This window comes from Phyllostomus hastatus, unplaced genomic scaffold, assembly GCF_019186645.2.
Source record: "Phyllostomus hastatus isolate PE091 unplaced genomic scaffold, TTU_PhHast_1.1 phas_scaffold_1674, whole genome shotgun sequence".
NCBI lineage: Eukaryota > Metazoa > Chordata > Mammalia > Chiroptera > Phyllostomidae > Phyllostomus > Phyllostomus hastatus.
The window spans coordinates 16,904,161-16,918,131 of NW_025334011.1; the positions used below are offsets into that span (position 1 = coordinate 16,904,161).

The following is a 13,971-nucleotide window of genomic DNA, read 5'->3' on the forward strand; positions in this document are numbered from 1 at the left end:
TCTTTAGGACAGGAGAAGAGACTGCTTTCCATAGAACAGAGTGAAAAAGTGCAGAAAGATTTGGTAGTCAATAAGGAAAGTGTGCCAGGGTGCCTTGTCCTTGCACTTGCATTTTTTGTTTGTGGCTTTTGTTTTTATTTGTTGCCATACACTGCTAAAACAGAATTTAAGGACCATGTAAGATACACATGCATAAAGATTTAGTATGTTGATGTATAAACTGACAGTATCCCTCTGGGGAAAGTGGAGCCTATGCTGGCTCTTTGCTGATGTCCCGTAACTGCTATTTAAATAGTTAAATGCTTACATATTGTTGGAACTAGGATTGGGCCAGGCTAAAAATCCACACACTTAGGGTATTTCAGGCACTTGTAACAAAATAAAGATATTTTAAAAATAAAAGTGAAACAAAGTATATGAATGTATCAAAGTAACACCATATACCTTAAACTTACACAATGTTACATGTTAAATTTATTCCAAAATAAAATAATAAAGCTGAATGTAATTTTTATATCATTTATTCTTATTGGTTTAAAAGGAGTGAAAAACTTAAAGGAGCTTTAACTGATGTCCTGGACTCATAAAATCTGTATTAACATAATTAAGGGTCAGCTTTTCATTTAGAAGAACCACAATAGCAGATGAGCATTTTGGTATTTTTAGTCTTTTAAGAGCTCTTAGGGGCCTATCATATTGACCCTTCATTGGAATATACTGAACTTCCCTTTAATAAACCTTCAAATTATTGCTGGTATTTAGAAATTCAGCTAGAGGGGTACTTCAGTGCCCTGGTGACTGAGATTCAAAGTTATATGTTAGCTTCATTAAAAATTGTTTTTTTCTGATGGTTTTAGGATCTGTCATTGCTTGGTGAACTAAGCAAATCATTTGTAGGGAACTGACAAGTACATGCACTTTCAGCAGCATTTTTTTCTTTTAACTTTTTATTAATGGAAATTTTAAGAAATTTCAAAAGTCGAGAGGGTAGTGTACTGAACACCCATGAACCTATGACTCATCTTCACCATTCGTATCATCTTAGAGCCAGTTCGGCTGCATGGCAGCCACAAGGGCGGTGGCTCTTGGGGACTGGAACTGTGGCCAGTCCAAACTGAGATGTGCCCCACGTGTACATGTTACCTCACAGCCTTTTTGGACATTCTGCTCTTGCTCCTGGTACTCCTCCGAGAATTCTTTCTGACCCTTATATCTAAACAAACCTTCCCCCAACCCTGTTTTCTTTAGGTCCCTTGTTTGTCTCTTTCTTTTATAACACTTTTACAACTTGTAGTTATTTACTTATGTGACTTGCCTGGTAAGTTTCAGTCTAACTCCCTATAGTAATGTAACCTCAGGAGGAGGGTTAGGTAGCATGGACTCCCTGGTGACTCTCTCGTGACTCCCCAGGACTCCATGTGAATGAACACACCACAGCGGGAATACTCAACCCAAGCAGACCCACTACTGCCTCTTTGCAGTTCACATGAGGGGGACCCCCCAAAAATGGAATTATCTTCCAGAGAGTGGACTCCTTTTAGTACAGGCTTCTCCTACTGGGTGAGTGTTCTAGGAACCCATCTGTATCAGCATACCAGCTGGCATTGTGAGAGGCTATGTTGAGCTTCATTGAATTTTTGGGGGGGACTCAGTGCATTTGTCCATTTCATGATAGGTGATCAATGAGCACACCTGCCCACACTGCATTGAGTATTCAGTAGTTTTTGGCCAAAAACAGCATGGCCACCATGCCCCACCCTTCCTATTCACCCGGTCTTGCCCCCAGGGACTTCTTTTTCCCCTGTGGATGAAAAATGTCCTCAAAGGGAAACATGTAGTTGATGTGGAAGAGGTGAAACAAAAATGGCAGAAGCACTAAAAGGCATCAAAATTGACGAGTTCAAAAACTGTTTAGAGCAGTGGAAAAAGCATTTCAGTAGGTGTATTGCATCAAATGGAAAGTACTTTGAAGGTGACTGGAGTTTAACATGTAAGAATAAACACAATTTTTTAATAAATTCTGTTTTGGGGGGTCCTTATATATTATGTCCTTTATTATTTTGATATGAAACTCATAGAATACAGAAATTATCTACACACACATTTAAAAAAAGATTTTATTTATTTACTTTTAGAGAAAGGGGAAGGGAGGGAGAAAGAAAAGGAAACATCAATGTGTGATTGCCTCTCATGTGCCTTCTACTGGGGACCTGGCTGCAGCCCAGGCATGTACCCTGACTGGGAATTGAACCAGCAACTCTGCTTTGCAGTCCAGCACTCAATCCACTGAGCCACACCAGCCAGGGCTACACACATTTTAAAAAAAAAAACAATAAAAATAAAGCCCTAACTAAAATATCAAAGAGAAATATAAGGAATTTGCAATAAAAATAATGTGCTTTTTTTCTGTTTCTGATACTGGCAGTATGACTTATGTCAGACTAACCCTCTGCCAGATACAGCCCTACACTCTAGTTAATGTCTCTCTAACACACCCACATGTGTGCATGTGGCAATGACAGTCCTGAACTGTGTGGCCTCTCAGTTCCTTCAGGTTTACCATAAAGAGATACCAGAGAGGCCCATGCTGCCTGAATTCCTTATATGATACCACAATTCCCATCCTCCCCCTCCCTCTTACTGCAGTCTTTTCCCCACAGTGTGCAGTACCACTGATGTTCTCTTGTGTTTTTAAAGTGGTTTGCTCACACAGAGAAGCTCCATGAGGGCAAGGGGTTTTTCATTCACCACTGTGCCTTCTGCACCTACATCAGTGTCTGGAATGTAATCAGTGCTCAGTAAATTTTCACTGAACAAATGAACTTTTTACTTCTTGCTCTCTCCTCTATGATTCTTTAGCTATAAAAGTCCATGAGTAACTGGGTTTTGGGAAACTGTCAGAAAACAACAAGTCTCCCTCATCAGCCCGTCATGGAATGCAACCATTCCCTCTGGTCGGCCTCTCATTGTGTTCCAATAGTTGGGAACGCTAGTTTAAAGTGAAATGGTGTGAGGCGAAGAGACTCACCACCTGTAACTTTTTCTGTCACATTCGGACTTTGAGAATACCCCTCTTGATCTAGCCACATATACATTAAATGCCATTTTGTTCAGGTAGTGAGACAGAAAGCTGAGAGGTGATCAGTTTTGAAGGCTGAAACAACACATTCTAATCCAGGACTGACTGGTACTTGACATCTTGGAGCGGTCACATTGTCAGTGGTGGCAAGGCTTCATTAGCTGGAAGTCCTGTTGGTACTCATTCCTAATATGTTTTGATTAATGTAGATGAAGTCTTAACTTTATTTGCTGTTTGATACAACTTGATAAAGAGTTCTGTCAAGTAGAGGAAACTTTTGGGAAATGAAAGCACATATCTGGTCCATAGTCTTTGAACCTGTGCTGTCAGTGGAATAATATATTTTTTAAAATGCTCTGCGTTGAACCTTAGGAGGAGACCAAACAAGGAGAGGCCTGAGGAAGAGAAGGAGCTGAACTGCAGACTGCTGCTTCAGAGCAGGAAGCCAAGTGGTGGCCCTGCAGTAGGGACAGTTTGCTCATTTGCCTGTGAATGGTGCTTGAGAATTACCCGTCAGCATCCACGAAGTATTTAAGTAATAGATCCTGTACAATAACTTATGTTACCAAAATGTAAGTCAATTCCCTTCTGACAGGGTGGGAAATGTCAAAGAAATAGCATTCAAGGACAATGACTAAGGGATTAGTAAGGCTTTAACATTTCTTGGCCTTGTTCTCTTCACTGTGTAGAGTGGATATGACAGCCCATTCATAGAACTGTGGTTCTCATGTTGTAAGGAATATGACACAGTGATCAGTTAAGGGAACCATCCTGTTTGTTAAAGAGACTCTCCCTAATTTATAATTACTTGTTTATTGACTTTATTTCCTGGGGTTTTTTTCCTATAAATTAAAGGTGTCATTGTAATGGTGGCTATGAAAGGAGAATTTCATCTGCTTGTTACTTTCTCCACTCCTGTATTAATACAAATGTTGCCAATAATCAATGTACTAATCAATGTTATATGAATAATGAAAGTGTGAATTGTAAGAATGAAGGACTAGAAAGATGTCACAGTCTGAGCTATGTTCTCTTAAAGCAATTAAATAAATTCTCTTTGATTAATGGTTATGTTGGCCACCTTTTAACTGCCCAAGTAAACTATAGGTGGAAATTTCTTAGTAAAATAAAACTGTTTCATAGTCTAAATAAAAATTTTTAATGCTGTAAGGTATCTTTAAAATTCATTTTCAGAAAATATTTCTACCCATTGTCAGCTGGGACTAAGAGTAGAGAACTGTATCTAGTTTAGTGCATGTACAATAAAAGTTTGTTAAGTACATAAGTGGATATTGAAGGAAGAAAAGTTGAGCAGCAAAAGCAGCAAGCTTCCCCATTGCTTCCAAGTCTCTTCCTCTCTGATCACTGAAGCATGATTCTTAGGAGTGGAGGTGTCTGATAAGCGTGGAAACCAGGCCTTTAAAGGAAGGGTCACCAGAAACAAGTGATGTAAAGCAAAAAGGTGTTAATAGTGGAGAATAGTGTAGATACAGATGTCCAGGTAGTTGATATTTTGTAAATACATGCCATGTGCAGTGCACTGTCTACTAGTTGCTCTGAATCCAAGATGTAAAGGAAAGTGAAAGCCTGTGCCCCTGCGGTTGAACGTTTGGTCGTCAGCATGCATGAAGTAGATTCGACACCATATTAGAAACAGGAAGAAGCAGAAGAAAAACAAAGGCTCTGTATAGAACTAAGAGGGTGGAGTCAACAAGCCTTGCTTGCACAGCACATTTCTGCATAAAATAAGTTGGTCTTTCAGTTGGTGAAATGACTTTTGATTTGGCTATAATATTCCTCTGGGGTGGCTCTGTGAATTCAATAAAACAAAGCTAAAGAAAAACCTATTCTGTTGGAGGGAATATATAATTAACCCATAGAAATTAGTGGCATCCAGTATATTGCTCAGGGAAAAAATTAAATACTGATATGAATAAAAATAGTATCTATTATTGTTCTCCCTGGGATAAAATTATAAGGACTGTCAATCATCCTGCCTAAGGGTGTAGTTTATTTTTGGCTGCTTTGGGAACAGTGCTTTCTGTCTTCCTATTGCATAATAGTCCACAATTAGATGAATAGTGTGGATTTTCTTTTAGAAGGGTCTGGTATGAGATGTTACAGGAACGGAAGACAGTTATTTACAGCTGTTTTGGAACTGTTGTGTTTGTCATATGTTTAAATGCTGTTAAAATGATTTGTACACCTTTTAAATTTTCTTTCTGGATATTGCATGCTACATCGAGTTTAATATGCCCCTGACTTGAAACTACACCCCTGGACCAGAACTGAGACACCTGGTTTTAGTTCTAGGGCTGTCTGTGACTGTTGTGGTCACTTTAATAAATTAATTAACAAACATTGATGGCATTTTCGTGCACTAAGTTCTGGAAAAACAAAGAGGAATAAACCCCAGGTCTTGCCCTTAATAAATTGGTTTAGTTGGAGTATCATCCATTTAAGCATAATGAAGATGTGTATGTGACTTAGGGAAGGAACCCAGACCGTCCTGATCCTTGGCAGGGAGCAGTGGGGAAGACCTCCTGGAAGAGGGCCCTGGACAGGGAGGCAGGAGATGAGGCTGCAGGAGGTGATTCTGGATTGATTCTTGCCCCTGAAAATGAGACTATGTTATATTAGAAGGCTTCTAAGGAGCTCACTAATTTTCATGAAAAATTTCACATTGCTAGTATACGGAAGGAAAAACTTAACTTTGCCCTTCACCCATCTTAGGTTCATTGGCTGAGGCCCTGAAAATTACACTGACGGAAAACAGATTAACAAGAGTAAAACAAGCACAAGTTTATTAACGTGTACATGGCCCAGACATCTGTGAAGAGCAACTCAATGGAATTGTTGGAATTTGGTAGCTATATACCTAATTTATTGGGGAAAGGGAGGGAGAGAGGGGACTTTTGGAAAAGTAAATGACTTTGGAAAGATAAATAATGCCCTTAAGAGACTAAGTGGGAAGTAAGATATTTTGTGGCGGAGTCTATCTGGATGTGGTACTGACCTCCCTCTCCAAGAAGAGTAGGTCAGAACCAGTCCCAGTGACAGGGTTTGTGACATTTGAGTTCTTCTGAGGAGTTCTGTTATTAGGCAAATACGAGGTTTCAGGATCTCAAATGCCTTCAGCTCAGAATAATTCTCTTGTCAAAATGGCATGTTTTGGGGCATCATATCCTGATTCCCTCTTCTGCTTCTTAGTTAATAATATAACCAACAAGCACACTTTTTTAGGACTTGAGAGCTGGAATTTACTGTTTGGAGTTTGGTAACATTTTGAACAAGGCTACCCTAAATCAAGGTTGACTTGACTCATCATGTTGAGTTACCAGACTCTTCCTTCTGTTTCTCTGTCTTGTTGTCTGTCTGGTTGTGTAGGCCGCCGTGTCTCTCTGCCCCTTCTTAATCTGTCCTGGAATTCTTCTCTGCATCCATCTCCTCTGGACCTAAATGTTCATTTCTGTTTTCTCTGGCTTCCCCAGTTCCCACCTCTTTTTATATGTAGATGTCCCACACATTTGGCTGGATTTATCCCTAGACATATTCTCAGGTATACCTTCGACAGACATGCTTTGTATTTTCAAATATTGCTAGTAAGACAACAAATGTTGTTAGTTTGAAAATACAAATACATTTGAAAATGTAACTGATGTGAGCATATTATAAGGTTACATCACTGTGGATAAGGAGTATTTGTATCTATTCCAGAGGTTGTCCTCTGGAACAAATTAATCAGGTAGAACTCTGAATGTGAGCTGCCTTTCTGCCGACTTACCAGGTCTGACTGCTGCGTCCGCAGCTCCACTCCCTTGACACCACAAGGAGTTACGTAGCCAGTTTTCCTTCCTTCTTCTTCCTCTTTCTTTCATAACTTAATTTCCACTTCAGACAGCATTGTTTTTTTAAAAAATTATATACTCATATCTATTCTGACCTCTTTTTTGATCTTCAACCTTTCCTGTTTTCCTCTTTTGTACACCAAAAAAAAAAATCCTTCCTGATTTTAGTAGGAAAACATATGGTCAGCACTTGGAGCACTTACCTATCAAAGAATTTCAGAACCATAAATTTTGAAATAAAGTGAGGTTTAAGTATAGTGCCCTCAGTCTCCGGAGCTCCCAAAAACTCCGTAGGAATGTTCAAATTGTCAGTTACACATGCTTTTCCTAAACAAATTTACACCAGTAATTTTCTGTATAATGTGTTGTTATCAGCTAGCAACAAAAGAATTGGTATTAAAATGAGGAGTGTTTTATTAAAAATGAAACAAATAAAACATAATAGAGTTAACAAAAACCAGACATGGGATACATTCCCAGAGTTTGCTAATAAATTATCTCATTTGTTTTTTACAAAACGGCCAGAACTGTTTTGCTTCAAGCACCAGGCTCCAAAGAAGTAAATGTTTTTCTATATAATTTCCATTAGTGTTTTTTTAAATGACTAATATTCATGATAGAATGGATAGTTCAAAGGGAACTTTATGGTACTTTCTGCATCAAACACATGCAGTGATACTTCATTTACATATGGGTCATACAGAATTTTGTGGACTAGTTTAGAAAACCAACTTCTATTTATAACATTGAATTTTGGAGAAAATGCATTTTGAGTTGGAAACTGCCTAACTTGTAAGCCAACAAAGGGCTTTTTACTTTGTACCACATTAAAATGTAACCCAGAAGCATCTAGTTCATCCAGCATCCAAGAGAATAAGAAAAGCTTTTTGATAATCAGAAAAGAAAAGCCTTAGTTTTGCTTTGAAATCAACCCATTGTTTTATAGTGATAGTCGATGATGAAAACGCCTGAGGAACTTTTAGAAAAGCTTTTAAGAGATTTTTTAAGACCAATTAAAAACATTACTTATAAGTTCACTGAAAATTTCAAAATTTTCCATGGCTAAGAGTCATAACAATAATGAAAGCATGACCTACTTCTAAAATATTTTGGAGGGGTTTAAAAACTGCTGTTCAGTGTTTTTTCTAATTTTTTTTTACAGGTATTAGTCTCTAAAGAAAGCTATCAGAAAGACACATTTTCTAGTCAAGAAATACAAGTAAAGAATTCACTTCCCAAGAGAATTTCAATTGTGTAACCTCTCCTATTAAAGTTCTAGTGTGAAAAGTATGTCCATGGAAAGTAACATGAGAAATATTTCATTTTTTAGGTGTTAATTGTTTTTATGCCTGTTTGCTTTATAAATGATCCTTTGTTTATTGAAGAATGATTAAAACCACATAGATGTAACTTTCTCACTTTAAACTTTGGGATGAAAGCAAACACATTCAAAGCCAAAGAGTTTGTAGTGGGATCTTAAGGTATTTGCTGCCATAACTGTAATCTGGTATTCTGTGAAATGATCATGCAGTATTTCAAGAGTAGTACACTATATTCTAGTATACATGTCAAAATTTGCTGGTTACTTTTCTCTTCCCTATATGAGAAATTAATTTAAGGCTATTTAATGGGATGTAATTGAATACTAGTTATTTTAATTTCCTTGCTACTTGACTAAGATCTTGCTCTTATAAACATCATATGAAGTCCCTGGTACCCATTCTTACATGGCTAAAATAAGATATTTTACAGGTTGTAGAAAATATTATTCTGGATCTGATGAAAGATTTCTGTCCCAGTCAACACACTATTATTTTTACAAAGTTACAATCTATGGGTTAAAACATGAGTATTTTTTATTTTTATTTTATTTGGTACACTTATTAGTATTGTCCATGTATTTTACTCAAAAGTAGTTTTACTAAAGCAGGTATTCAGCCAATGATTAACTTTCTTACAGAGATGCAGATGTTGGTTATTCTGATGATGTGCTGGCATATTACTCTTACCACCATAAAATTGTTAAAAACTTTTTACAAAAAAAATGTGTGTATGGGAGCAAAGCGGGAGGCTTATGAAATGCAAGTGAGTGCTTTTCTGTTTCACATGGGGCCTGTAGAAAAGTAGGTGTCCGGAAACAGTGCAGTGAGTGCTGGGCCTGGGAGAAGAACCGCAGTTGGGGTTGTGCAGGGTGAAGCAAGCTTTTGATGATAAGCCATCTGCTAGATGTTGACAGTGGCTCTGTTCACCTTGGGGTTTGCAGTTGACTTCTGAGTGGAATTTTAGAGTTGCTCCTTGGTTCTCCCTAAGTATTTGATTATACCTTTTTGGACTGATAAATTTCCCAGACTTCCTAAATTCATGCCTGTCTGCTGCGCAAAAAGTTGTCCTTTAGTAAAATGGGCAAAGAGGCGTTGAAAGGTTTCTCTTGAGACTTTTGTACATACCAAGCTTTTTTCCTCCCCACTATAGTTTATGGCCAACCTAAAAGCTGTGTTTGATAACTGATACATTATTGGATATATATATATATATTTAATTTTTAAAAGATTTTATTTATTTATTTTTTTGAGTGGGGAAGGGAGGGAGAAAGAGAGGGAGAGAAACATCAATGTGTGGTTGCCTCTCACACACCCCCTACTAGGAACCAGTCCAAAATCCAGGCATGTGCCCTGACTGGGAATCAAAACGGAGACCCTTTGATTTACAGGCCTGCACTCAATCCACTGAGCCACACCAGCCAGGGCTGTTGGATATATTTTAAAGTTATTACATCTCTCAAAAATTCTTAGATGTGTATTTTGAACTCCATAGTGGAAAAATTTGTAAAGTATATTCTTTTTGTGTTTCCTTATTTAGTATTAAAGATTAGATAAGCATGTTATTGGGGAACAAAGAGGGTAATAAAAGTAGCAAAATTCATAATGAAAAGTTTTTCCTCAGGATTATATGATAAGTCAATTTTAACATAGTCAAGTTTATTAGAAACCTATCTTAAACATTGTGGAGAATGTCATATATTTATAGTCTTCCTGGAAAGCCATCTGAAATAGCGATCAAAATTAAAATACATATAGCCTTTGACCCCATAGTCCCACTGCTGATAATCTATCCCCTCAATGTAAAAACACTAGTTAGTAAGGAGATGTGTGTGTGTGTGTATTTATTTGTATCATTGTGTCCTAACATGTGGTCTGTCCTAGTGTACCATTGTATATACCGTCAAAACATTGGAAACAAAGTAAATGTCCTTCAGTAGTGGGGTAGACAAATCGTAATGCATTAATACTCTGGGATATTAAGTAACTATTTATTAAAAGTGAGACCATTTCACTAACCATAAGGAAGGTTCAGAGAAGTATATGAAATATAATTACATATTTTAAAAATACAAAGTGTGTCTGAGATGCTTTTATTACTATACATATCAGCCAAACTGTCTACATTGGCTGTGAGGTTTGGGAGTGGCAGGAAGATCAGGGGGAAAATGTGAAGTGATAAGACTGATATAGAACCAATTGTTTATGTAAAAGTACATGAATATATTTGTATATGTACATATGTATATGTGTATCTCAATGAATGTATTGATATGTGCATAAAATATATACATAAAAATTTTTCAAAATAATAAGTTATTTTAGGTATTTAGTCTTACAGATTTTTTTCCTAATTTTTCTCTATTTGAATTTTTCCCAAGAACCCCACATCTACATAGTATAAACAAAAATAAAACTTCATATAATGGGAAATAAAGAACAGTTATGTCTAATATTTGATGTATTTTTAGAATTCTGATATAAAACTTGAACGTTTAATGAAATGTGCTAAGTAACTACATACAAATACATTTTTGAGTTTACAAATGAAAGTATTTGTGGCTCTGGGATAGTAATTTGCATTAACATAAAGCTGTTTCTTGTGTGTTAAATTTGTTAAACATTTATTAGTATAAAAAATTAAAGAGTAAAACACTTCAAAAACTAGATATTTTGTTTAAAAATGCTTTACAGCAAACTGAAAACCTAAAGGAAAGACTGACAGATTCAACCACATAAAACTGAAAGCTTCTTATCATCAATTTATCTCACCATAAATAAAATCACAAGAAAAGACTGGAGAAACACTAGCATACTGTTTTGTGTGTGTATGATTAAGAAAAATCAATTCAGTAGAAAAGGGGTAAAAAACATGACCAAGAAAAACATGTAAATATAAATAATTAGTAAACACGAAAATGTTCAACTGCAATAGTAGTCAATGAAATTAAAATGACATTACAGATTGTTGGTAAGGATATAATAAGGTCTATCTGGACAATTTGGTACATTTTTCAGTTTACAAATGTAATATGTAATATGTTCACTGTCTACAATGAACATGTATTTCCTCTATAAGTAGAAAAAATGACTTTGTTTATTTGATACATTAAGAAAAAGCCAAACAGAAAACCGCATGGGAAACACAGAGTTTCTTAAAAGTTAGAGGGGCAGTGAAGGGTCAAAGTAGTGAACATTTATTAAGCACCAGTTATGTGCCCATTCTTTGCATACATTATTTCAATTAACTTTTTTCAGTTTACTAATTTAGCAAATATATATTTAATACCTACTATTGTAATAGTCAAAAAAGACCTTTTTAGAGAAAAAGAAAAAGCCTCCTAAATATGTCCTTTGAGATCACACACATAGAAAGCTAAGAATTTAAATCTAGCTAGAATTGCCAGTATTTTCTCAATTTACTGCCGACCTGACGTTCGGGTGGCTGATCTGCCAGTGCTCACCAGACTATAGGTAGTATCAGCAGACAGACTGTGCATCCTATTTCCAGGCTGACCGCAAAAGTTCGGAGTTTACCAACTGTCTTCCCCTCCCTCCATATCCTGGGCCAGCATATTCTGGATGTTGCAGACTGCGTGTGAGCCGCATTGCTTGGCCCAGACCCACCTAGATATCTGCATTCCACCCGAAGGCCAGGCTTGCAGGTTCCTAATTTGGTCAGGTGATCAGACTCAGTGGGGACAGTTTGTATCATGGTCTTCAGATGTCCTACCATTGGCTTTTAAGTCATTTCCTCCCCTCTCTGTGTTCAGATCTGCTCTCTTAGTATAACTTCTCCATTTCCTGGTGAGGGCCCATGCCTTTCTAAGCCATTCAAGTGCTCATCAGGCTAAAGTGTCCTTGTACATTAGTTAACTTTGCATCGTGTCCACAGAGCTTTTAATTTAACTCAGGAGTGTGTATTCCTTCCCCTCCCCAGATGAACAATGACATACCTTACATATTAATGGGCAGAGCTGAACACTGAAGGCAAGAACCCTTAATTATGTGTAAAGTGTTTTCAATCGCATCTACTGGCATGCTCACACATACCAAATTGAGGTTGCATTTTGGAAACCTCACAGCATACATTTCAGAAATCCTCTTCAGCAGTCACCAGAGTCTCACTAAAATGTTGGACCCAAACCAGAGAGAAAACTCTGCTGATCTTACAAAAGGCTCTTTGAGCTATATTTGGTAAAGGGGAAGAGGAAAGGATATGGAGTGTGAGAAGACAGGAGATAGAACTGATGGAACAATGCACTCTGATGGAAAAGCGGAGATGCCTAGGTAAATGAATTTTAGTCTATTTTTAAAAGTGAAAAAGGAAAGTGGGGGACGTTTTAAGTGAGGAATAGTGCCAACTCCTGTTTCGAGGGTAGAGATGATACACACTGGTCTTTTCTGTTTCCTCCAGCGTAGGCGTTGGCTACTTCTGTTTTCCTCTTTCGTGCTTGCACCCGGCTTGTTAGAGTTGACCTCGTGATAAATTGCCAAGGCGATCATTTCTAGTGGCTTAGGAGTTTTTACTCTTACAAATTGTTAGTTCATTTTGGCCTCTGACTGAATTTCACAGGGCTCTTTCCACATGCCATTCTCTCTCCGTATTTTTCCCAGTGCATATCTGTGCTTTTCCTCCTGAATCTACTTTTTTTATTTTCAGCCTCTTTGTGGTCCTTAGCCCCTGGACTCTGCCTTGGGTTTTTATCACTCTGTGTTCTGAAACACTTAGGATAAGATGTTAATTTACTGATTCATCATTCAGGCAACACGTGTTGAGTACCTACTATTACATATGCCAGGTATCAGGGGCAGGTGAAGGACATCAGTAAAAAGCAAGTTCCTTGCCCTCAAGGAGCTTATGGTTTAAATTAGAAGCTCATACTGACTTAGGCCATGAAATTAGAATGAGGTGAGAAGAAAGGGCTGCAGAATACAAGGCAGTGGTCTTGGTGCTTTCTAGCCAGCAAGGGAGCAGCAGCTCAGCCGGAAGAGGGAAAGGGCTGAGTGGCTCCAGGGCATCTGTGAGCCGTGAGCTGCCGTCCAACAATGATCTCATCAGCCAGTGATCTCATTATCCTGTTGGTCAGATTTCCCAGGTCTGGCAGGGAATCCCGCTGCTGTCCAGGCACACTGCTTTTCTGCTTCCCTCTTTATGTTGTCAGCCCTGCTCCTCCATTTTTAGGAAACATTGTTCCCATTGTCCTCTCCTTTCCTTTCAAACTCGGTTTAAAATGCCTCCCTCCTTTGAAGCCTTCTTGATTGGCCCCACCTTGTGGACAGGGCATAGAGGGAGGAGGGTGTCCTTGTTTGACAGAGTTCCATGGCCTGATTTCAGAGCACCTGATGTTTTCTGTGTCCTCACATATTAAAAGCATTCACATAGGTAGGTATATAGTCTAATATACACAAGCTTGAATTTAAAACAAGATGGGTTTGGGGGATAAATACTGTATCTTTTAAGGGAAACTGCCATCTGATTCATTTTAGACACTTGCAGATAAATGATTTTGTCATGTTGTGGTTTGCCGCTGTAAGGCTAGATAAATTATCTAAGTTAAGACACTCAAGTTTTGACAGTATAGATTAACTAAGGTGGTGTTCAATTTCCATGACATACGCTGTTGCTTTAAAAAAATAAACCTGCCAGTTTTCTTGAGTTACAGAAGCTCACTAGTGTATTTAAGTATTTATTGTTGTCAGAGATGGAGGATATACAGATTAT

The 13,971-nt window shown here is 37.7% G+C and overlaps 1 protein-coding gene across 2 annotated transcripts in view; it reads left to right on the top strand.

Moving 5' to 3' along the window:
• PIP4K2A (phosphatidylinositol-5-phosphate 4-kinase type 2 alpha) overlaps window positions 1–13,971 on the top strand; it is a 164,689-nt gene that overhangs the window by 30,828 nt on the left and 119,890 nt on the right. The window contains exon 2 of one of the 2 annotated variants that reach the window (XM_045858016.1): window positions 5,813–5,945. The exons of the other annotated variant lie outside the window; for it this stretch is intronic. The gene's annotated coding sequence lies outside the window, so the exon portion shown is untranslated. The remainder of the gene's footprint in view (window positions 1–5,812; window positions 5,946–13,971) is intronic. 2 annotated transcript variants of the gene reach the window in all.